This window comes from Suricata suricatta, chromosome 10, assembly GCF_006229205.1.
Source record: "Suricata suricatta isolate VVHF042 chromosome 10, meerkat_22Aug2017_6uvM2_HiC, whole genome shotgun sequence".
In the NCBI taxonomy this organism is placed as follows: domain Eukaryota; kingdom Metazoa; phylum Chordata; class Mammalia; order Carnivora; family Herpestidae; genus Suricata; species Suricata suricatta.
Genome location: NC_043709.1, coordinates 39,628,998 through 39,653,415, shown reverse-complemented (window position 1 = coordinate 39,653,415; position 24,418 = coordinate 39,628,998). Strand labels below are relative to the sequence as shown.

Sequence of the window (24,418 nt, the reverse complement as noted above, 5' to 3'; positions counted from 1 at the left end):
AATTTACATTTATGAAGCATTCACTTATCTATCACTGTTTCTTCACATAGAGTGGTTTACACAGAAAGCGTTTCTATAGGTAGAATCCCATATATTGTAAAACAGGCAGGGAAGTTATTTGGAATGCTCATTTAATAAAAGAGTAAGCTTACTCTAAGAGAGCAGATGATCTGCTCAGGCTGAAAGGGTGTTGGTATCTTTTTATAACCTGATGGTAAAAGTACTTGTTTGGTATTGGCGTATAGATTTATATTTTGCCCTTCCTCATTCTCCTTTTGTCAACTAAAATGTTACCCTTACTCTTCATATACTCCTGTTTCCAAATTTTACTTTACTATTCAAACTATTTTGATGAAAAAGAAGAGTGATTTTAAATTATTTAGCAATCAGAATGAAGTGGGCAATAACTAATGAAATGGGCTACTAGAATAGGCACCAACTCGTCAGGATGTTCTATGCCACAGCCGTGTAGGTATGTTTTAGCTAAATATCCACCTGCAATGGAAAACCCAACTTAAACAATTTTAAGGAATTCTGGGTAATTTTTGACACACATGTCTGGGTTGTCCAAATGTGGACTGTTTTTAGACACAACAGGATTGAGGGACACAAACGATGTCATCTCTTTCTCTTCATTCTTCTGTTCTCTGTATTGATTCCAGTTTTAGAAGGGCTCTTATCCTGTGGTGCAAGATGACTAATAATGGCTCCTATTTCCTTAGCAAAATTTAGTGTCTCTCTGTTGGTTGACTGGTAAAAGTCTTCGGACTGACTTTGAATTGGCTCTGAGGAGTGTCTATCCTGTGGCCAGGGGGCTGTGATATAGTAAGCCAGCTCCACCTAGACCATCAGACTAAGATTGGGGGAGGAGAGTTCTAGAAGGAAAACCAGGGCTGTACCCAAATTAATAGTCAGTGACAAACTGAATGTCCACTCCACTCTCCTTTTTTTTGAGCTCTCATACAACTTTATTACGTTAAGTAATTTTCTAAATTATCAAAGAAACACACTCTTAATTAGAAAGCTGAAAGATAAAGTAAACTATAAGAACAATGACAAAAAATATAAAAATGACATGTTACTGAGTTAGAAATGAAGAAAAAAGTTGTAATGTCTGTAACAGCATAATTCATTGCAAATAGTGAGGTGCAGAAGAATTAGTTTACTATGACGTAAAATCAGTCAAGCTGATTTTATTTTACTCTCTAGTATCTTTAATGTTTTCCTGTATAAACCAGATCATAGCCACAGGTTTTATTATGGCATTGTAAAATAAGACCAATAAGAATAAGACCAAGAATTGTTTTTCATAATGTTACTGGAACTTAGTGTTATTTTTTAAATATAAGGTAGGATAGAGTATATAATTTGTATACTGAATTATCAAGTAAATATTAAGTAAAATATATACATACTTATGTATATATTATACATGTGGAAGACAGATAAGTTGTGTACAGAAGAAAATTGGTTTCTAAAATTTCAAGGCGTCATTAAATCTTAGGGAATTGTATTGCCACAATCATATATGTCTTTGAAAAAACACTTTGACTAGATAAACCTAATACTGATCCATATGCTAGCTCTGTTGGCCTAATACTTAACTTAATTTTAATTTAAAATAGTTAATTTTAAATTAGTGTTTTGGGGCTTTAACCCAAATGAGTGACTCTTTTGGGATTCTTGAGTCAGAAAGAACAGCCATGGCTGATCAAGAACTCTATCTTTGACAATCCACTACAGCACTGTCTAATAGAAATGTAATGAAACCCACAAATATGAACTACATATATTATTTACATTTTTTATGTTTTATTTTATTTTTTGAGAGAGAGAGAGGGCAAGCAGGGGAAGGTCAGAGAGAGAGGGAGATATAGAATCTGAAGGAGTCTCGAGGCTCTGAGCTAGCTATAAGCACAGAGCCCAATGCAGGGCTCAAACCCAGAACCAAAAGATCATGACCTGAGCCGAAGTCGGACGCTCAACTGACTGAGCCACCCAGGCGCCCCTACATATATTATTTAATTTTCTACTAACCACATTAAAAAGAAAACAAGTGAAATTAGTTGTGAGAATATATTTTCTTTAACCTAGTGTGTCCAAAGTATTATCAACATGTAATCAATATACAACATTTTAATGACATATTTCACATTCTCTTTTTCATATTAATTTTTAAAAATCCAGTGTAGATTTTATACTTAATTTACATCTTAATTTGGAATAACTGCATTTGCAGTGCTCAGTAGCCACATATGCTTCACAGATCTACTAGGCTAGGCCAGAGTTGTATACTCAATAAGCCAAGATGAGGTGATGATGATGATGATGAAGATGATGATGATGATAAAGTCCTGAATAGACACCTGAATTCCCAGTGCATTCCTTGATAATTTTAGTCTTCAGTCAGACTACCTAAAATTGGATCAACTATATATAACCGGACAAGATTATCTGGTAAGGTTGTGCAAGCAGGCTACAGGGAATTTAGGCTTTACTATAAACTATTTTCATGTTTATTACTTCTACTGAATTTACACATAACTTATTTTTGTAAATTTCAGGTACCCAACATTGTGTAGCTGAACATCCTTATGCTTAATCTCAAAGCATAATGATTTAAAGTGAAAACATGGACGCTTGGGTGGCTCAGTTGGTTGAGTGTCCAGCTTCAGCTCAGGTCATGATCTCATGGTTCGTGGGTTCGAGCCCCGTATTGGGCTCTGTGCTGACAGCTAACTCAGAGCCTGGAGGCTACTTTGGATTCTCTGTCTCCCTCTCTCTCTGACCCTCTCCTGCTCACACTGTCTCTCAAAAATAAATTTAAAAAATTTTTTTAAAAAGTGAAGTGAAAACAATCATTCACAACATACCAGGGAGCAACAAGGGAAAGTCCAAGGTCTTAGAAGTACAAGATTATGCTTCAAAGTGATTAGTAGAATATTGTTTTCCTGGTATAATGGCACATTATACACATTGTAATCAATATAAGTACAGTTGGCGAAAGACTTCTTCATCTTGGCTTATTTTAGATGGTGTTGTTTTATTTAGGTCATGAAAGAAGAATTTTATTATAAACCAATACCCAAAAGTCGTGGCAAGAAATGAGCTTGGTCCTACATCACAGCAAGTCTGAGGAAGTACAGGGAAGGTACAGTAGAGATTTAAGTAGGTTTTATGTTTTTAAAAAAATAAATCTAAGGCTAATTAAGTGAATCAGTTAAGCAAACTTAATGGGTTGCACTTTAAGTATATAAAATGGGAAGAGTAAATAGGACAGGCCTATATTTTAAACTAATGCATAAAATCAATAGATATCAAGTAACTCTTCAATATGAGTATATTTATAATGACTGCATGTTCCACATTTACCAAAATGGTCTCTGTTCATTTGTACCTCATTTTTGGCTTAATAAGCATATTCCATGTCTAAGATATATCTATTTCTATCTAAAAAATAAACAAACAATATAGCTGAAACTTTGGGAAAAGTTTCCACGTTAGATCCAGTGGTCATGAAAATTTCCCACATAAGGTAGAATTTGGAACCAAGAAAAAAATATTTATGTTCAATGTCATTTTTTTCTCCAGATTATCACCATGCTTGCTTAGAGTTGTAATTTTCAAAACTAACTTATTTTTAAAAGCTTAAACTTAACCCAAAATATTTTCAATGAAAATAAACTAGAATGAACAAACATGAGAAAAGTTCCTCTTTGAATTAGGGATCTAGCACCTTGAGTTGTCCAAAAAAGTACGTCTGTCCAATGTGCTGTAAAAGATCCATTTAATAATGTACTTGAAACCAATTTAACTCAGATAACATCACTCTGAAATACACCATCAAAATGTTACTTTAGAAAAACTGAAAATAGTTTTAGTTTACTCATTATCACATGAAAGTTTGCCTGAGAAGACACTGAAGAGGTAGTTTTTTAATCCAGATTTCACAAACTCATAGTGCAAAATGGGTCCCACAGCATCTTCTGAGAGTCATCATTGCTCTTCACTGCTTGTTGTCTGCCTGTGAAAATTTGACTGCAATAACACAGAGGCTCCTACAAAACCGTCTGGCCTCAGTAGCCAGCCCCATAACAGCCACTCACAGACTGGCTCTCGAGGCCACTGTAAGTGGACTGGGCCGACACCCCCACGCCTTGCATCCCTGGCTGCTATACACCCCATTGCTGGCCCCAGGAAGGGAATTCAGGAAAAGTTCTATGTGTCTGAATTGCATGTTAGCCTGGTCTTTGGACATTGCTGCCACAGCTTCTTTGTGAGTGGCAAACTCAACATCGGATTCGCTGGTCACTCTTCCATCAGGGCCAACCTCAATATTCACTCTCACGGGGTTGAGCAGACAGAAGTTGTAAATGTCATTCTCTGTGGCTTTGTATGGTAGCCTTCTCATGTGGACACAGTGTCCAGTGGTACTCTGGACAGTGAACTCGCCGTCTTCGTACCTGTGGTCATACATGCCCGAGAAACAATAGCTGAGGTCTCTCCCAAACAGATCAGTGATGAAGCCATTGCCACTGCTAAGGCCGCTGTAGTCCTCGGATAGCCTGCACTGTAACCAGACCTCATCCTCTCCAGGCCCACTTGCTTGGTAATGCAAATACACCTCCTGGCTTGCCCTGGCCACTGTACAGATGTGAACTTCAGAGGGGGATCTGAGTATCACCTAACTTCTTGACTGCTCTTGAACACTTCAGCATACCTGTGCCCCATTCTCTCCTTGTGCTTCCCTGGGGCCTTCTTAGCTAACTAACTCTTGTGAGGCAAACTGCACAAAGGCTTCCCCTGTAATTCTGCCCTTGGGGTCCACAGGCAATGTTCCTGCTTGGCACAATTTCCCACCCTGAGAAGAAATGAACAATTTCTTCCTTGGTGTATCCAAATGGGAGTCCATGAAGCCATCATTAACAGTACCAGTACTGTTAGGACCACTGTGCTTCAACACCCAATCCATCTAAGTTCTGTGCGACACTTTCCTTGTCTTTTTTCACCGCCATTTTTACATGGCCCTTACCACTCTCACCAAAAGCCTCACCACTCTGCCCGCCTTCTCTAGTGTAGACAGAACGAATGCCCCATCATGTATTATGTAGTCAGAAAGGAAATTCTGCACATCTTCAACAGAGCAGGACCTGGGCAGGACATAGAGCTTGACTGAAAAGCCTTCATCTCTCCTGGGGCGCAGCATCACGCACACTTGAGAGAACAGAGATCCAACAAGATTGGATGCAGCTTTTTTGTGGCTTAGAGAACAACCGTAGGGAAGGGGTGGGATGCCCACAGTTGGAGGCTCTCCTTGTAGGGAACGAGCTGTCTGCTGACGGGAGCAGGACTGCTCAGACAAGCACAGTTTACAGTCAGAGGACCCTTCATTCCATCTGACACTTAAAAATTCAGAGGGGGGCGTCTGGGTGGCTCAGTGGGTTAAGCGTCCTACTTCTGCTCAGGTCATGATCTCACGGTTCGTGTGTTTGAGCCCCGTGTCGGGTTCTGTGCTGACAGCTCAGAGCCTGGAGCCTGCTTCGGATTCTGTGTCTCCCTCTCTCTCTGACCCTCCCCTGCTCATGCTGTCTCTCTCTGTCTCTCAAAAGTAAATTAAAAAAAAAAACATTAAAAAAATGCAGAAGGATCCAGGAAAGTCCAGGTGCCTCTCATTTTGTTAAGAGCCTGAAATTGAAACTCAACTGGCTGTAGGCAACGATTTATAGGAGGGTTGAAACTGAGCTTATCAGCTCGCAGCCCCTGGCCTCCAGGGGTGCGTCCGAGTGATGTGTCTGTAGGAAGCACAGTGACAGTCATAGGCGCTGACCGGTGCAGGAGGGGCTCACTGAAGTAGGCTGACAGCAGGATTGTGGCGCTTTCTGAATGCGACGATGAAAAGCAAGAATCATCATCAGTTATGGAAAATTATCCCTCAGAAGTAAATACTCCCTCTTTACAATTCTCTTTATTTTCGTTACCTGGAATTCCAAAAATAAGGATGTTAACCTTTTCTTCTCTATGACTTTTATCCTCTCAAAAATATATTTTAAAATATATATTTAATTTGAGAGAGAGAGAGAGAGAGAGAGAGCATAAGCAGATGTGAGGGGCAGAGGGGGGAGGGGGAGAGAGAGAGAGAGAGAGAGAGAGAGAGAGAGAGAGAGAGAGAGAGGGAGATTGGATCCTAAGCAGGCTCCACCCTGAACATGGAGAGGCAGCTCTGTCCTCTTTTTAATGTGTGTTAGTGCTGCATTCTGGATGATTTCAACAGATCCATCTTTCAGTCTACTAATTATTTTATTTCTTTTATTTTGGTTCTGTTTAATCTACCGTGTAACCCGTACAGTTTAAAAATAAACATTTGTAAAAGGGTGCCTGGGTGGTTTGGTCCCTTAAGCCACCCACCCTTGATTTCGCCTCAGGTCCTGATCTCACAGTTGGTGGGATCAGCCCCGCATAGGGCTCTGTGCTGACAGAGCAGTGCCTGCTTGGGATTCTCCCTCCCTCTCTGTCCTTTCCCCCCTTGTGCACACACTGTTTTTCTCTCAAAATAAATAAACTTTATTAAAATTTTTCCAGTTAAACATTTGTAAAGATCCTTGTATGCTGAGTCTTTTATATATCTTGTTCTTTTGAAGAAAACATGAAATATACATGCATATGAGTGTAGAGCTTATTAATCATACTGAATATATTTTTCAATGGGTTGCTTTTGGGTGCCACTTTTTCAGTTTTTTATTCTTTTTTGTCTACTTCCCTGTGTTTAGAAATTATATAACCTCTGGCTAATCATTTAGTGGTTAACACACACATTTAATTGTAGTAAAATGACATTATATTCATCATTGTAATCCTTTTAAAGTACAATTCAGTGGCATTAACTACATTCACAGTGCACAGCCAATCCTCATTGCATACAATGTACAATTAGAACTATATATCTTTAAAATTTTTCATCACCCTAAATGGAAACTTTGTACCCATTAAGCAGCTATTCCCAGGGCGGCTGGGGGGCTCACTTTGTTAAGTGTCCAACTTTGGCTCAGGTCCTGATCTCAGTGGGTTCGAACCCTGTGTAGAGCTCTATGCTGACAGCTCAGAGCCTGGAGCCTGCTTCGGATTCTCTGTCTCCCTCTTTCCCTGTCCCTTCCCTGCCTGTGCTCTATTTCTCTCTCAAAAATAAATAAACGTTTAAAAAAATGTAAGCAGTCATTCCCAATTGCCCTCTCCCCCCAGCCCCTGGCAATCACAAATCAACTCTCTATCTCTATGGATTAGCCTATGATGCACATTTCATGTAAATGACATCACACAATATGTGTTCCTTTGTGACCTGCTTATTTCACTGAGTGTAATGTTTTCAAGGTGTATCCACATTGTAGCATGTATCAGTAGCGTACACAGTAATTGTCTTTATGGGTGAATAAGATTCTGTTGAATGGATATCTCACATTTTGTTTATTCATTTTTCTGGTGATAGACATTTGAATGTTTTTACCTTTTGGCTATTGTAAAGAGAGCTACTATGAGCTTCTTTGTAACTTTTTGTTTGAACACCTATATGTAATTCTTTTGGGTATATATCTATGACGGAAATTACTTGGTTATGTAGTAAGTCCATGTTTAAATTTTTGAGGAAACCCCAAATAGTCTTCCACCACACTGTACAATTTTATTTTTACCAGCAATGCACAAGGATTCTAGTTTTTCTACATCCTTGCAAATACTTCCTTTCCTTTACCTTCCCTTTTTTTTAAGGGCCATCCCACTGGATGTGAAGTCTCCTATCGCACACGGCAAATCGTGTCTCAGTGTGCTTTCCATTTGCATTTTGTAAGTGACTAATGCAATTAGCATGTTTTCGTGTGCTTGCTGCCTATTTGGATATCTGGAGAAATGTCCATTTTTAAATTGGGTTTGTCTTTGCTATGAAGTTGTAAGAGTTCTTTATATACTCTAGATACCAGACCCTTATCAGATATAGGATTTGCAAATATTTTCTCCCAGTCTCTGGATGGTCTTTTCACTTTCTGTATAGTATCCTTTGATGAATGAATGTTTTTCTTTTTACAAATTTTTTTAAGTTTATTTATTTATTCATTTATTTTGAGAGAGAGAAAGAGAGAGCAAGCAGAGGAACAGCCTAGAGAGCAAAGAGAGAGAATGCCAAGCGACCCATGCTGTCAGCATGCAGTGCATCGTGGGGCTCAATTTCATGAACTGTGAGATCATGACCTGGAATCAAGAGTCAGATGCTTAATTGACTGAACCACCCAGGCTCCTATGCATGAAAGTTTTTCATTTTTATGAAATCTAGCTTATCTATTTTTTTTTCTCTCATTGCTTGTATTTTGGTGTCATACTTAAGAAACCATTAACAGGGGCACCTGGGTGGCTCATTCAGTTAAGCATCCAGCTTTGGCTCAGGTCATGAATTCACAGTTCGTGGGTTTGAGCCCTGCATCAGGCTCTGTGCTGACAGCTCAGAGCCTGGAGCCTGCTTCAGATTCTGTATCTCCCTCTCTCTCTGACCCTCCCTTGCTCGCACTGTCTCTCAAAAATAAATAAAAAACATTTAAAAAATCATTAAAAAAAAAAGAAACCATTAACAAAGGGGTACCATGGGGTGCCTGGATGGCTCAGTTGGTTGAGCCTCCGGCTTCGGCTCAGGTCATGATCTCGCAGTTCGTGGATTCAAGCCCCACATCGGGCTCTGTGCTGACAGCTCAGAGCCTGGAGCCTGTCTTTGGATTTTGTGTCTCCCTCTCTCTCTGACCCTCCCCTGCTCATGCTGTCTCTCTCTCTCAAAAATAAATAAAAACATTTAAAAATTTTTTTAAACAAAGGGGTGCCTATGTGGCTCAGTCGGTTAAACATTAGACTCTTGATTTCAGCTGGGGTCATGATTTCATGGTCTGTAAGTTTAAGCCCAAAGTTGGCTGAAGCGTGCTTGGTGTTCTGTGTCTCCCTCTCTCTCTGTCCCTTCCTCCTCTCATGCTCTGTCTCTTTCTCAAAATAATAAACCATTGACAGACAATTGCCAAAGCCAAAACTATTTCTTATTTTCTTCTAAGAGTTTTGTTGTTGTAGACCTTCAATTTGATCTTTAATAGAGTTAGTTTTTGTGCATCATTCTTTTACATGTGAATATCTAGTTGTCCCAGCACCATTTGTTGAAGAGACTCTTTCCCGTTCAATAGTGCTATGGAACTTGTTGAAAACCAATTTTAAAGCCTCTATTCTACCCCACTCCCCCCAAAAATTGCACTCCCTAGCTCTTCCTCCTAGGTTTTTTTTTTAAATATTTTATTTATTTTTGAGAGAGAGAGAGAGAGAGAGAGAGAGAGAGAGACAGAGAGAGAGAAAGCATGAACAGGGGAGGGTCAGAGAGAGAGAGAGGGAGACACAGAATCTGAAGATGGGCTCCAGGCTGAGCTAGCTTTCAGCACAGAGCCTATGTGGGGCTCGAACCCACAAACTGTGAGATCATGACCTGAGCTGAAGTCTGACACTTAATGGACTGAGCCACCCAGGCGCCCCCCTCCTAGGATTTTTGGCATATCTTTTGTTTGCCCCAGTCTTTTTCCCCAGTCTCCTACCCCCAGGCAGCTGCAACTTGCTTATTTTGTTTGTTTTCATTGTTTTTGAGGACCACATAGGCACTGCACTCTGATAGAGTTCAAAGTTAGGCAAAACAAAGGGGAGACTCTTGCATAAGTCTTTGAGGGGAACTCTAGCAAGGTCAAACCAGAGAAACAAAGTTCCTTGGGAACTAGATTCTTTCTGCTCTTCTGGTACCAGGTAACCACCCTGGGAATGCAGGCTGCCATCTTCAAGAATGCCACCATGACAGGAAAGAGGATAGCGCTAGAAGTTAGAATACCACAATGATTTCTTACCTTATTTCGGAGGCTTTTCTGCTGGCCCAGGCTGTGCTTGGTTGCTGTAGACCTTCAGCTATCTTCCAGGTTGTGATGATAACATGGTTTGTTTAGTTTTGTTTTTCCAAACATTTTTTTAGGGGAGTGATGGCTCCTGGAGTTCCGAACTCTGCCATATTTGCTTCTATCACTCTACCCTATATATTTTGACATGCATGTCTAATTTAACAAAGTCTAAAAGATTTTATCTTTCTCTCAAAATAGAAGGTTTTAAAAATGCTTTCATATTAATTCCTCCTACCTAACTTATAGACTATTTTCCTCCATTATCTTAGTTTTTGGCTGCTTATATATCTTCCACAATAATAATGATTATGATAATGGCAATGAGGATGATGATGACTGTTACTGTTTCATAAGGCAATGCTTAATTACATTTTCTCTCTTATTTGCCAACATAATTCCCCATTACTCCATCGTAAATCACAAAGCCTCCATATCTTCACGGTCCGATGGGTATCGTCTAGCTGCCTACGACTATTGAACCCTTGAGATGTGGTTAGTAAGACTGAGGAACTAAATATTGTTTTATCTAAGTCAATGTAAATGTAATATTAAAAAAAGAAGTGGAAAATAGTTTTCTCTTAAAATATGTTAAGCTATGCATGTATTATTGTCATAGAACTTGATTTCACTTTAAATGTTAGCATTAATATTTCAGTGTGTTGTAAATATAAAATGCACACTGGATTTCAAAGATTTATTATGAAAAATAAATGTAAACTATCTCATCAGTAATTTCTCATTACTCCTCAGTAATTTTTTAAAATGATATTTTTAATACACTTGTGGAAGTAAAACACACAATAAACTTGGCTAAATAAACTATTATTAAAATTAATTTCACCTTTTGTTTTCAAAGGTCATAATGTGACTACTAGAGAATATAGGATTAAATATATGTTTCTATTAGTAGTGCTGCTCCAATCAATTTGATTGCCACCTCTCTATATCGGTATTGATATAGATATATATTTTAGAATTTCCCTTACTGAAGGTCTTTAGGTGACAAGCTCTCTATGTTGTCTAAAAATGCCTATTTCATTTACATATTTCAAAGATAGTTTCTTTGGGTACAGAATGCTAAGTTGATATTTATTTTCTTTCAACAAATTGAAGATACATCATTCTATTGTCTTCTGGTTTCAGGAAGTGTGCATTCAGCCTAATTGCCATTTCTGTGTTAGTGATCACTCATCATCCTCTGGATAGTTCTAAGATCTGCTTTAAGTTGATGTTCTCTTGTGCTGTATCTAGATGTAGATTTCTTTTTATTTATCCTATGTGGGATATATTAGGTTTCTTTGAACTGAGGTTTTGTGTTTTTCAATAATTCTGGAAATGCCAAACCATTATTTCTTTAAAGAGATCCTCTTTCCCATTCTTTCTATTTTCCCTTTTGGAACTCTAAAGAGATATACATGAGACCATCTATTTCTAGATTTCATGTGTTTTCACTTCTCTTCATAGTTTTTGTCTATCTTTCTTAGCTATATTCTATTACTCTATTGTTTAATCAACACTGAGTGTTTTTATTTCAACTATTGTGTGTTTTACTTTCACAAGTGCTGTTAGGGTTTTTATTGGTCATTTGTTGCTAATATATTCAAGCTTCTCATTTAATTCTTTAAATGTGTTAATCGTAATTTTTTTTATATATTCTGACATTGTCAATATCTGATATCTGTGGGTTTGTTTCTGCAGCTCTTCTTTTTAGTTGTTTTCATTCATGGTACATTTATCTTTTTAAAATGTATTTTATGACATTTCAGTGTAAGCTGCATATTTCCTAGGACTACATCTTTTGGAATTTCTTGAAACTCAAGCTGAAGGTAAAATCATCAATGAGGATTCTTATTTGCTTTTGCCATTCACCTGGGGGACATTATTAACCCAGAACCACTTTAATTTTTCCACTTAGGTATTTTTTAAATCATATATATAGAAAGGGTCCCTAGGTGGCTCAGTCAGTTAAATCATGTATGTAGTATGAATTTGCAACAAAACCTGCATGTGTATTGGTTTATGGATACACATTTTTAGGAGAGGATATTTTTCCTTCCTCCATCAAATGGAAAGGCTGCGTTAGGGCAACTTCTTGGCTTTCTCCGTCTATGTAATGGGTTTATTTCTAACTCATTATTACACTGATAGAGGTAGGCTGTGGGGGTGTATGTTTTGCAATTTAAGATCCCTTATTGGGTTCGTAACTCAGGTGGGCCCCAGACTCCAGCTTTTATTCCCTCATGTAGAAGAGTCCCATGTAGGAATTGAAATGAAACCTCAAGGTCTCCAGGGGGGCAGCAGAAATCCTCGGGCCAACAGACAGCTTCAGTGCCATTTTCCTCTTCGGATTTCAATTGTCAGTGCATTTTGAAGACCTACAGATTCTTTGCTTTTGTGTCAGTGCAATAATATGCTAAAAATATTTTCTTTATGTGATATCCAGCCTTTAAATGTTTTCAATGGATCATTCAGTGAATTTTGTCTTTCATCATGTTAGAAAATAAAATGATCTTTTGTTCCTTTCTTATGGTTTTCGTTCCATCTTTTATTTCTCATGTATTTTTAACATAATTATTTTATAGTTTATATCCAATAATTGTGATATCTAAAATGCTTGAAAGTCTGATTCTCTGTGTTGTGCTTTTGTTGTTTCTGTTGACCCTTGTTCGTGGGTCAACCTTCTTTTCTCCTGTGTTTTTTAAATATGGGTAGGGGGGCCTCCTCTATGTGAATCTTGTGAGGGAAGCATCCCTTCATGCAGGATTATTTTCCTCTCTTAGGTAGCTTGGCCATTTACCAGTCTGGGACTATTTTAAGTTTTGTTGCTTTGGGCTTTCTGGGACTGTATGTGTGTAAACTCCGTGCCAAACTGATATGAAGGCAGACCTCGAGTTATTAATTCTTTGACAGTCATGCTAGATGCCTGCTCAGAGCTCATGTTGGGATTCATGCATTTTCTTGCCTTCTTTTGCTGGTAGTAGGAATTCTTGGTTTGTGTCTCGTTTCCTGGAGGATGCAGACTTCCCACATCTGTGCTTTGATCTCAATTGCAAGTCCCTCCTGGCTAGTCCCCAAGGTCTTGCTTGCTTCCTGCTGCTAAGCCTTAGCTTCTTGGTTTCAAAATCAGGAGAAGGTCCAAGATCAACCACAGTTTTAGCATCAGTCCATGTTGCCACTCTGCTTTCCGGCAGCCTGGTCTGTGGGGCCTTCTAGTTCCCTTTATATCTCATTGTTGATTTGTTTTCTTTTTCTAAATTTATAATTGACAGAGAATTATTTGGCTCATTATTTTGACCTAAGAATCAGCTCCTAGACTTTTTAAAGATTCCACTGTTTTGCTGTATTCTGACATTAAAACTCAATTCTTTAATCCTGCTGTTCATTGTTTTGTTTTATTTTTAACTTTGTTATTGCTCTTTGTTTTTCCTACTAATTATTCCCATACTTTTACTTGTAAGCTTTTCCACACATTCTGTTTTGGATACATTTTGTTGGCTATATTGGCTATCTTCACTTAGCATATGTTGTATATCTTTAAGTCAACGACTAGTGGAATTAAAGTGTGATTATATATTTCAAGTAACTGAAGATAAAAATTAATAAACATAGTTTATGTTACAAAAGATTAAAACAGTAGTGAAAGGAATCATAAAACCTGCTTTTATTAAAGGGAAAGAAACATTTGTTTTCTACCAATTTATAGAATAGGGAATGATTTGAATCTTTATTTAGTATAGAAGTTTAAATAACATATACACAGTTACTGATATATTTCTTTTTCTTAATTTTTTAAAAGTTTATTTATTTTGAGAGAGACAGAGGAGTTTGAGCAGCAGATGGGGGGAGAGAGAGAAAGAGAGAGAGAATCCCAAGCAGAATCCATGCTGTCAGCACAGAGCATGATGCAGGGCTCGAACTCATGAAATCATGAGATCAAGACCTGAGTGGTAACCAGGAGTTAGACGCTTAATGGACTGAGCCACCCCGGTGCTCCAAAACTGATATATTTTATGCTTTGTGTTGTTTCTGCCCTTGCCTTGCTACTTACTTTGTGTTCTGCTTTGTGCTATTTAAACTAGTATGACTTCAGTGCCTGGGTGGCTCAGTTGGTTAAACAGCTGACTTCGGCTCAGGTCATGATCTAACAGCTTGTGAGTTTGAGACCTGTGTCAGGCTCTGTGCTGACAGCTCAGAGCTTGGAGCCTGCATCAGATTCTGTGCCTCCCTCTCTCTCTACCCCTCCTCAGCTCATGCTCTGTCACTCTCTGTCTCAAAAATAAATTAACACTAAAAGAAATTTAAACTAGTGTGACTATTTAGACTATATTTTATGACAAAGACAAGAATGTGAACACTTTTTGTAGAAATATTCTCCTGACATGTGAAAATAAAGATTTTACATAGCTAACTGTATATTTGTTCAATTTAGTTAACTGTATTTTTCTTCTATATGTGATTTTCTATCTTTTTAGATATGTCAAAGACAGGAAAAGGCATATTAAAGTCTCCCACAAAACTATATATTTTTGTTTTTTTCTCCTTGTTTTGCAACCCATTTCTAATGTGTGTGTGTGAGGGGTGTATCTGTGTGTATTTGGGACCATCCTGTACAGTTCATAATTTTTATATCTTTATTGAATATTGTACCTTTTGATTTTAAATCTTAAATTACGTAGTATTTTAGTCCCCCAAATATTCAACCTATATTTATAGCCAATTATAAATATTAAAAGTAAGATATCATATTTTATATTTTCTTCATGTAAATTGAGAACATAATACACCTTTACTTACTTTCATTCATTCAATCAAAAAATACTTCTTGAATACCTATCATGATTCCCTAGGCACTATTTCTGTTGTGAAAAATAAGTAAAAAAATCCCTGCCAACTTGGAGTTTAATTCTAATGGAGAGAGACAGATAATAAACAATAAGTAAGTAAGTAAGTAAGTAACCATATTTCATTGATTCAAAGAAGTACATCACCCCCCATTTAATATCTTTGAAATCAGGAATGCCTTTTACAACTGATGATTTATCATGTTCAATTGGCTATGCTTTTTTGGGTAGAATATTTTGAAAATGGTAAGCCTTGGGGTGCCTGAGTGGCTGTCGGTTGAATGTCTGATCTCATGGTTTGTAAATTGGAGCCTTGTATCAGGCTCACTGCCGTCAGCCTGTCAGAGGAGAGACCACTTCGGATCTTCTGTCCCCCCTCTTGTACTCTGTCCCCCCTGCCTCTCCCCTACTTGTGCTCTCTCAGAAATAAATAAACACTAATAGAAATGGAGCCTCATAATTAGTGATGTATTACATTAAATGAAATATTATAGTATCTCCATTGGTGATAAATGCTATGAAGAAAAAGAAGGTGGAGAAGAGGGAGGGACATTTCTGGAAAAGTGCTGCATCTTTAAGTGGGATGATCAGAGATGCCTGCCTTCCTGAGAAGGTGACTTCTGAGCAAAGACCTGGAAGGGATGAGAGAGCGAGTAGGACCACTGTGTGCGGTTGTGCAGGTCATAAATTGCTCTGCTTTCATGGTCACCATTCGTGCGGATTACGTGAAGAGCCTTACAGCTGTGTTCCACGCCTCTGGGAGGGAGCCACGTGGACGTCCAGGGAAGTGGTGTCTTGGCAAGAGCACATCATTTGCGAGGGTGCTGATTCTGGTGGGCACCTGGCATGCTCAAGGCTCAGGGTGAGTATGGGAGAAGTAGTAGGGGATGTAGGAGAAGTCAGTGGGAACCAGCTTTCATAGGGTCCTGTAACAACACTGGGACTTTGACTTTTATCTTGAGTGAGATGGGAAACAGTGTGAAGATGTGGAAAAGACAACTGATAACATCTGACTTATATTTTTAAAAGGACCACGCTGACTACAGTGTGAGAAGAGACTTCAAAATGGGACAAAATAGGATATGCTGAGTTAGGTTAGCAGGCTTATTGCAATAATACCGGTGTGAGAGGAAGGTGTCTTGGTGGAGAGCGGGGAAGAGGTCAGCGTCTGGATACATTTTGAAGGTGTATAGGGCCACAGCATTTGCCTATGGATCAAATATGGGAATATGAATCAAAAAGAGGTATCAAGGGTATTTCCAAGTTTTGGAGGCCTAAGCAATTGCTCTCACTTCCCAGTTTGTTTATATAACCTGGGTTTAAAACCCAAATTATACATATAAAATTACTTTTTTGAAAGTGTTTATTTATTTTTGAGAGACAGAGAGACAGACCGTGAGCAGGGGAAGGGCAGAAAGAGAAGGAGACACAGAACTCAATGCAGACTCCAGGCTCTGAGCTATAAGCACAGAGCCCAATGCGGGGCTCGAACTCAATAACCCGCAAGATCATGACCTGAGCCAAAGTTGGCCACTTAACTCACTGAGCTGCCCAGGTGTCCCTAAAATTACTTTTTAATAATACATATTTTTGTTAAAGTACTATTACTAATATTTGTATTCATTTTTGTAACAAAATGTATTTTGCTTACATGACACTAAGTTAAATTGGTTTTAGTTCCCATCTGCTTTGTTATTGCTCTTGGTTCCTGGATTTTGCTGTTATTTGTACTGTCTCAACATCTGACTTCTTTCCATAACATTCTGCTCTGTATTTTGGTATTAACAGTTTTTTAGCTCACTATGGGATAGATGTATAGACAATGGGAACAAGACAATGACACTTTGATTTTCTCTGTCTACCCATATGATAGAAAAATAGATGCTTGGCTTTCTGCTCAGTTTAAACTGTTGTTTCTGAACCAGGGGAATGAGAGAAGATGGAAAGGTATCATCTACCTACATCTAAGGAGGCAGCCCTGCCCTTTTCTGGTGATGTAACAAGGGTGGATCACTGATTTGATCTTTTAGGGTGGTTCTGTTGACCGTGCAGTGAATAAAGTTCCCTGATTCTGGAGGCAGAGTGATTATCAGGACTTGTTCTTCATGTTGCTCTTTCTTTTTGCCTTGTTCTTTGCCTTCACATAATATAGTGGGGTGATGGTGCAATATATGTCAAAGGTGGTTTGTTGGGCATTATTTTAAGCTGGAATTCAGACTCTTTAAATTAAAAACTAATTTAACAAGCTGCCTTAGTTGAAGAAGACACCAGCTGAAAATAACTTCACGTTTCTTTTTATTAAAAAATTTTTTTTAACATTTATTTATTTTTGAGAGACAGGGTGAGGCAGTGCACGAGTGGGAGAAGAGTAGAGAGAGAAGGAGACACAGAATCTGAAGCAGGCTCCAGGCTCCAAGCTCTGAGCCCCAGGAGGGCACCTGGGTGGCCCAGTCAGTTAAGCGTCTGGCTTCAGCTCGGGTCATGATCTCACGGCCTCGTGTTGGGCTCCATGCTGACAGCTCAGGGCCTGGAGCCTGCTTTGGATTCGGTGTGTCCTTCTCTCTCTGCCCCTCCCCCGCTTGTGCTCTTTCTCTCAAATATCAAATAAATGTAAAAAAAAAAAATTTTTTTTAAAGGGACTTTATCTCCATTGAACTAGCAGGGTTTTGACTTAATATTTCAAATGGCACTTTTATCTTCATATACAATTACCACATGGAGCATTTGTGGGAAATTATGTCTCGCGTGACATCATAACACCTTACTCCTTTCTCCTAAAAAGACATTCAATTTATGTTTCCTTGAGCAGAATTTGAAAGCCAAGTCACTCCCATATATGCCAGACCACATTTTGATCCTGATGGAAGTCTATTGCTTCCCAGAGAATGTAGACCCAGAGAATTAAGAAGTTACTTCAGAAATTTAGGAGATAATATTTGGACAGTGTGATGAGGTGGGTTGCAGTCAACACCCTGCTCTGCCTTGGTTGTTCTGTGCATCATCATGATGGGGTATATTTGAGGAAACTTCCTCCTTCTAAGCTCCTTAAACACTTAAGTGAAATAGCAAGTAACATTGGCTTTGAACACTCCCCAGAATGCAATCTCTAAGAATATAACTTTTATAGCATATATATATAGGAACAGTCAGTTCTTATATACTTCTGTATATATTTTTATTCCTAAATTATATATGGCAATGCAGTAAGTATTCTGGTGTGAGTCTTTACAGACAAAATAATATTGTCCCTTTTCAAATGTTGGACACGGCTAGTGCCAGCCCACCAGGAAGGCCTGAAAGCCTAGCCATCTGTCAGCAGAAGGAAAGAAGTGTTACCAACTGAAAGAGAAATGGTCTTTGACTGAAAGGAGTTCTCCTTAGGATAGTCTAGTCATTTTTTGTGAGTTTTGCTCCATTGAACAATAAAACGAAAGCCTGTTTACGCATGGCTTCGTGATTCTGCAGTGAAGATTTTCTCTGATGGGTGGTTGTAGGTTGACAAGATTCTACTGAATGATGTTTTCGTATAGTTAAGTTCAATGGGATTAGAAAATTTGTAGCTGTATATTTAGCATTGCTATTCCCAGAGAAACTTTAGAAAATATTTTAATATCTGAGGGAAATTACAAATAGTCCATGTTAACTTTGCAAGTAGCCACTCATCCAGAGGTTATCGATAGAAGTAGGAAAAATGGGAAAGGATAATGTCAATTTATTTTTATTTCTTTGTTCTTCCCTAGGAAGTACTATGTGGTTGAAAACTTGGATGGATGTTGAAGGTTTAAGGCCATGCTGTGAAACTGTTCTCTTGATTAAGCAATCTTATTTACAAATACAAGTGTTATTTCTATGCACCTTCTATATTTAAGGTTCTCTTCTATATATTATAAGAATATATTTTTTTAATTTTTAAAAAATGTTTATTTCTTTTTGAGAGAGAGAAAGACTGAGTGCAAGCAGGGGAGGGGTAGAGAGAGAGGGAGGGAGACACAGAATCTGAAGCAAGCTCCAGGCTCTGAGCTTCAGAGTCCAATGCGGGGCTCGAACTCATAGACTGTGAGATCATGACCTGGGCTGACATTGGACACTTAACCAACTGAACCACTGAGGTGCCCCATATTATGAGAACTTAAATGACAAACAACAAATCTTAGAATACTAGGAAGAAAGGTCATATTTTATACAAACCACAGTAGAAAGTAATCAGATTCCATTTGCATTGTCATTCCTGTCTGGTTGCTAAAGAGATTATTTTATTTTGTGGAATTGTGGAACTAATGTTTTCTAGTTTTTATGCAGAATAAGATTAATTTTCTCAAATAAAAACAAAAAAGACTAAATATTAGTGTTACAAATCCCTCAATTGCTTTAATATTCAGTGTGTCCTATGAACAATATGCATCATCTTCCATAAATGTCTCTTGACTTCTATAACTTTGGGGAGATTAAAATGTTGTTAAATTTCAATATTATACTTCAAATATTTAAAGCCTAAGAGATAACTAAAGTAATGAGAACACTGTGTGCCATTGGACACATTGTGACTTTCTGTCTTTTGTCAATACTGATTAATGAAATGGTTGTGGAAAGTGGCCATATCAGACTAGATCTTTTAAACAATAGAATGTATAAGAATAAACTGTATTTATTCTCGGGAAGCATTAAGGTACATGATTAGAGAAACAAGGCACTCGTATCTCTTGTTCATTGGTCCTCGTCTGTGTTGGTTCTTTTCCGGCAGTCATAGCCTAGTAACCTCGGATGGAGAAGCCACAGCTCCCAGCTGTGCTAAATAACCTCCAGAATTCACTCTCCATCTGAGGACAATGCAGAGTCTATCCTTATAGGCTTCTTTTAGGAAAGCCTGTACTACAAAGACGAACTCACAAGGCAGTTTTACAGATCATTATTCACACTATAGAGATCTGGGGTGGTTGGGACTTGCAAAGGGAGTTACCTTGAGATTCCTGCAAAAAATCCATCTCCTGTGTCCAATAAAACACAAATTGATTGCTACAATTTTTTTTTAGACAATTTTCAGCAAACAGTAAATTGAATTCTTTCTAAGCATTTTTAGGAAAGGAGAATTGACTCTCACCGAAGAAATCCTCAAAATTGTTATTCCTTATAATTTTATGTCATTCAGATCTCAGACAAGAAGTTTAAATCAGATATTAAATATTTATTAGTATACATTTCTTTGTTGGGTTGCTTTCGTTTGTCCAGGAAAGTGATTGTTACAGCTTTTTAGTGGAATGCCTTACTGGTTTGTAATGTGAAAAGTCATCAAGAAACCTATAGAATATTAGATTTATTTATTTACTTACTTATTTACTCTTATAAATATTACTGGCTCCTATAAGTTACTACACCCCAAATTGTAATTGTCTTTATTTGTTTTGCTGATGGGCTTACATATATGCGTGTACTCTCTCTCTCTCTCTCTCTCTCTCTCTCTCTCTCACACACACACACACACTTCACACACACTTTGTATAGTTATTAGAGTGGGAGTTAAAATGCTATATTCCTTCAGTTTAAAAAATAAGGGTAGGGAATTTTCATTTCTAAAACCTTAATATTGACATCAATGAAGTATGACCATGGGAATGTGAGCTATAGAATTGGGTCTTTTAATAGCAGTTGCTGGATTGGAATGCTTTCTAAAGCCAGGTTCAAATCTCTTCTAAGGCCAAAGATGTTTACCTTAAGAAGCTCAGGCACAGGAGCTCAACTGGAGACTGTTTGCTGCACAAATAAAGGCTAATGCAATGGAATGTTATTTGCGTCAGTCTATTCCTAAATACATTAATTTTCTCTTTTGCTATTCCAAATGTTCAATTAAATTCTTCAGTCTCCCCCACCCCCCTCAACCCCCACCCCCCTCAACCCCCACCAGGAGCATAACTTGAACATAGAATTACTTCCATCTGAAGCAAGACTTTTAACCTGTTATTTCTTGGGCTACATTTGTATATTTTATATACCAGTCTTAAAATGATTCAATGATGAATTTGCAAATCATGACATTAATACTATGAATGCACTGAAATATGTGGCTAAATGAGTGCTGATTTTTACACCAGGATTATCTTTTAATTATCTTTCAATTAAGTTTTTCTAACTATAAGCTTTTACAGCACATTTTTAGTCTGTATTTATTTTCATATGTTTATGCTACTAAAACTGCACTAAATGAAAAAAATGGATTAAACATAAAGACCCAGGTAGAGCTATGCAAATTGGAGATATAATAAGACAGTATAAATATGTATCTTTTTTATGGAGCTAATGACAAGATGTTGAGATTTTATTGTGCTTTTATTTTATAAATTAATGGACATTGTTATTATTTGAATCATACTTTGGAGAATGCTTGCCACTTTTTTTTGAAATGTCCTTTTCCTACAGTATGTCTATATTAAGAGTTAACAGATTTATGTGGCACTAAAGGAGTAAAAAAAATAATGAAGAGCTATCTATCATTGAAATAGACTCTCCTTTTGAGAGCTCATGTTGGAAAATCTGAGACAGAGTGATGTAAACAATATCTATAAGCCTTAAACTTACAGAAATGATGAGCTATCATTTTTACGGAACCAAAAATCAAAGGCCAAAAAGGGACAATTTGAGGCCATTAAAATGAGGGCCACTGCTTCACATGCCTGCCCTGCTTGGATAGCTAGTGAACTTGATTCCTTTCTTATGCCTTGCTGAAGGAATTTCAGTGCTTTATAAATGCAACAATAATATTTTTACTTATATATAAACAAAGTAAAACATCTCTTTATAATTCATCTACAGAAAATAAATTTATAATAGTAGTGTATGTGATATATATGTTATAGGTAGCAAAGCTACCTATTAAGATTAAAAGCGTCTTTGGAGACATTACATGTGGTCTGTGAACTCGTTTGGATTCTGATTCAAACAACCAGGTCTAAAAGGACACTTTTGAGATACTGGGAAAATTAAACATGGTTTAGAATATAAACAGCATTAGAAAGATTCTATTAATTTGTTGGGTATCGTAATAAAATAGGTGATTTAAAAAATCCTTATCTGTTAGAGATAACTAATGATGTATTTCTAGAAGAAATGATGGGGTGTGTGGGGTTTGCTTTAAAATACCCTAGAATAAGATTTGGAAGGAAACTGAGAACCAAGAACAGGAGAAAGTTGGTTCTCAAAGCTGAGCAGAAACATTTGAAATCTTCCATCATGAAAAGTTGGAGGGAAAAAAAGGCACTCATGTCAGAGTATACATATTCATGGGAATATTATCTTAAAAGTCATATTGGAAGGTTGTATGCTTATTAAATACTTACTCCAGTAGTAACAACAGTCATTAAAACAGCTCTGAAAAATGTCTTTTGAAAATGTGTTCATGACAGGAGAAGTCTCGATATGTGGACCACATGACTCATGTCAGGGTTTGGGTTTCCTGAGGGAGCGAGGTACAGAAGGGAGTCACTTGGGGCGCCTGGGTGGCTCAGTCGGTTAAGCCTCCGGCTTCGGCTCAGGTCAGATCTCACGTCCGTGGGTTCGAGTCCCGCGTCAGGCTCTGTGGTGACAGCTAGCTCAGAGCCTGGAGCCTGCTTCCGGTTCTGTGTCCTTCTCTCTCTGCCCCTCCCCCTCTCATGCTCTGTCTCTCTCTGTATCAAAAATAAATAAAACATTAAAAAAAAAAAGGGAGTCCCTTGTCTGCAAACATACTGTATCCAAAGGTAAGAGGGACATTTTAAGTCAGAGTCTGTTTGGAAAAAGCAGTTCACACACTGGAGAAATCATTGCTAACTCTCAGTTCAAAGAGTCAGAAGTGGAATCCAGTACTGGATTCAAGATCTATGAGTTGGAAACAGGGTAGAGATTGAGATAAAATGGAGAAATGCTACTGAACTCAAACAAGCTAAGTAATATGATATTACTAGATGATAATGAACACCAGTAGGGTGTCTGTTGCTGGTGAGTGATCAGGGGATAAATAGAGGAGCCAGCGTAGGAAAATCCGACACGCTCCTGTGGAACTGCTCATCACTTTGGAGCTCAGGGCATGTCACCCAGTTTGGTCATCTGCTTATAGTCACTGAACTTAGCTCTGAATGACTCCTGTCAGTTTTCACAAATTAGATACAGCCTGAAGAGATGAAGCTTTGTCAGTCTGGAAAATATTCAAAAGACTATGCCCCGGGTTCTGAAGGCCACTCCAAAATGAGGGTTTGGAAAAGACTGGAAAATAGAATCCTTGCATAAATATATAGCTTCTTTCCTTAAAGAGAACAAAACCTGTTTACATAGTATAGAATTCCATTATGGTTTTTAAAATTCAGGCATATGACTTTTAGTTATAGCTCATAATTGTTATTCATTGTACTTTCTAATTTAAACATGTTAAGATTGGGGTGCCTGGATGGTTCAGTCCCCGCATCAGGCTCTGTACTGGTGGTGCAGAGCCTGCTTGGGATTCTTTCTTTTCCTCCTTCACTCTCTGCCCCTCTCCCACAAGTGCGCGTGTGTGTGTGTGTGTGTGTGTGTGTGTGTACCCGCGGGTATGCTCTCTCAAATTAACTTAAAAAAATAAAGATGTTAAGATTGAATAGCATAATTCTAATAATTCATGGGAAAAGTGTGTGCGTGTGCCTGTGTGTGTGTGTGTGTGAGAGAGAGAGAGAGAGAGAGAGAGAGCGAGACAGAGACAGAGACAGAGAGATTGATAGAGACACAGAGACTTTTACTTCACTGTCTTTGAACAGCTGGAGAGTTCTACCCCCTTACCTCCTACTCTAAAGGAATTTATCTCGGTTCTTATAACACTTGACTCTATCATCAATTCATGTGAGAAGCAGTACTAACTTATCCAAAAGGTTGCCATATTCATTCATTAAATGTCATCTGCCTTGCCATGTATCACAGCATGAGAAACACTTACCTTCCCATTGGGAACACTAAGAATAAATATAGTCACTTCCTTTCCTTCCCTAGGAATCTCTGACCACCTGAATAGACAAAGATGAGGGTGCAGCTGATAAATACAAAGATTATGTGGACACACATCTGCATTAACACATTAGGCAGATGAACTAGAGCCCTCCTGACTGCAGTCTAGGCAAATCATTGTGAAGGTGCCCTTGATCCTGCCGGTTCCTGTCCTGTCTGGACCTACATGAACTGGAGATGACTTTGCTAGTGACACTACCTTGGGGAAAGGAGGGAGGGAGACATTATTAGCAAGTGTGGCTTCTTTTCTTCTTTGTAGTTCTCACAGTCCTATTGTACACCTGATATCTGACACAGTGAATGCATTATCAAATCGTTAGCCCCCATCAAATAGGAGGTGAGTGCATCTTCTGACAGTGCTGTATAGATCCAGAAGAGAAGCAGTTAAGTGTTAATGGATTTGCTTTAGGCATTTTACAATGTATTGGTCCTAATTAGACTGAAAAAAGGTTGCTATAAACAACCTAGAAATTTAAATGATGTATTTATTCTCCTTTAGTCTTCCTAAACAGGTCAGCAAGAACTTAGGGGGGGAAAAGAGAAATATTGCAAAAACAGTGTTGAATTTGATTTTTTAAAACATAGAGCCCAAGCCTCAGTGAGTTATTCTGTGCAGTTGATGATGTGGCTTAG

The 24,418-nt window shown here is 38.1% G+C and overlaps 1 pseudogene; it reads right to left on the bottom strand.

Moving 5' to 3' along the window:
* Positions 1-4,058: 4,058 nt before the first annotated feature.
* Positions 4,059-5,206, bottom strand: LOC115305120 (annotated as a pseudogene).
* Between the last annotated feature and the right edge of the window lie 19,212 nt (positions 5,207-24,418).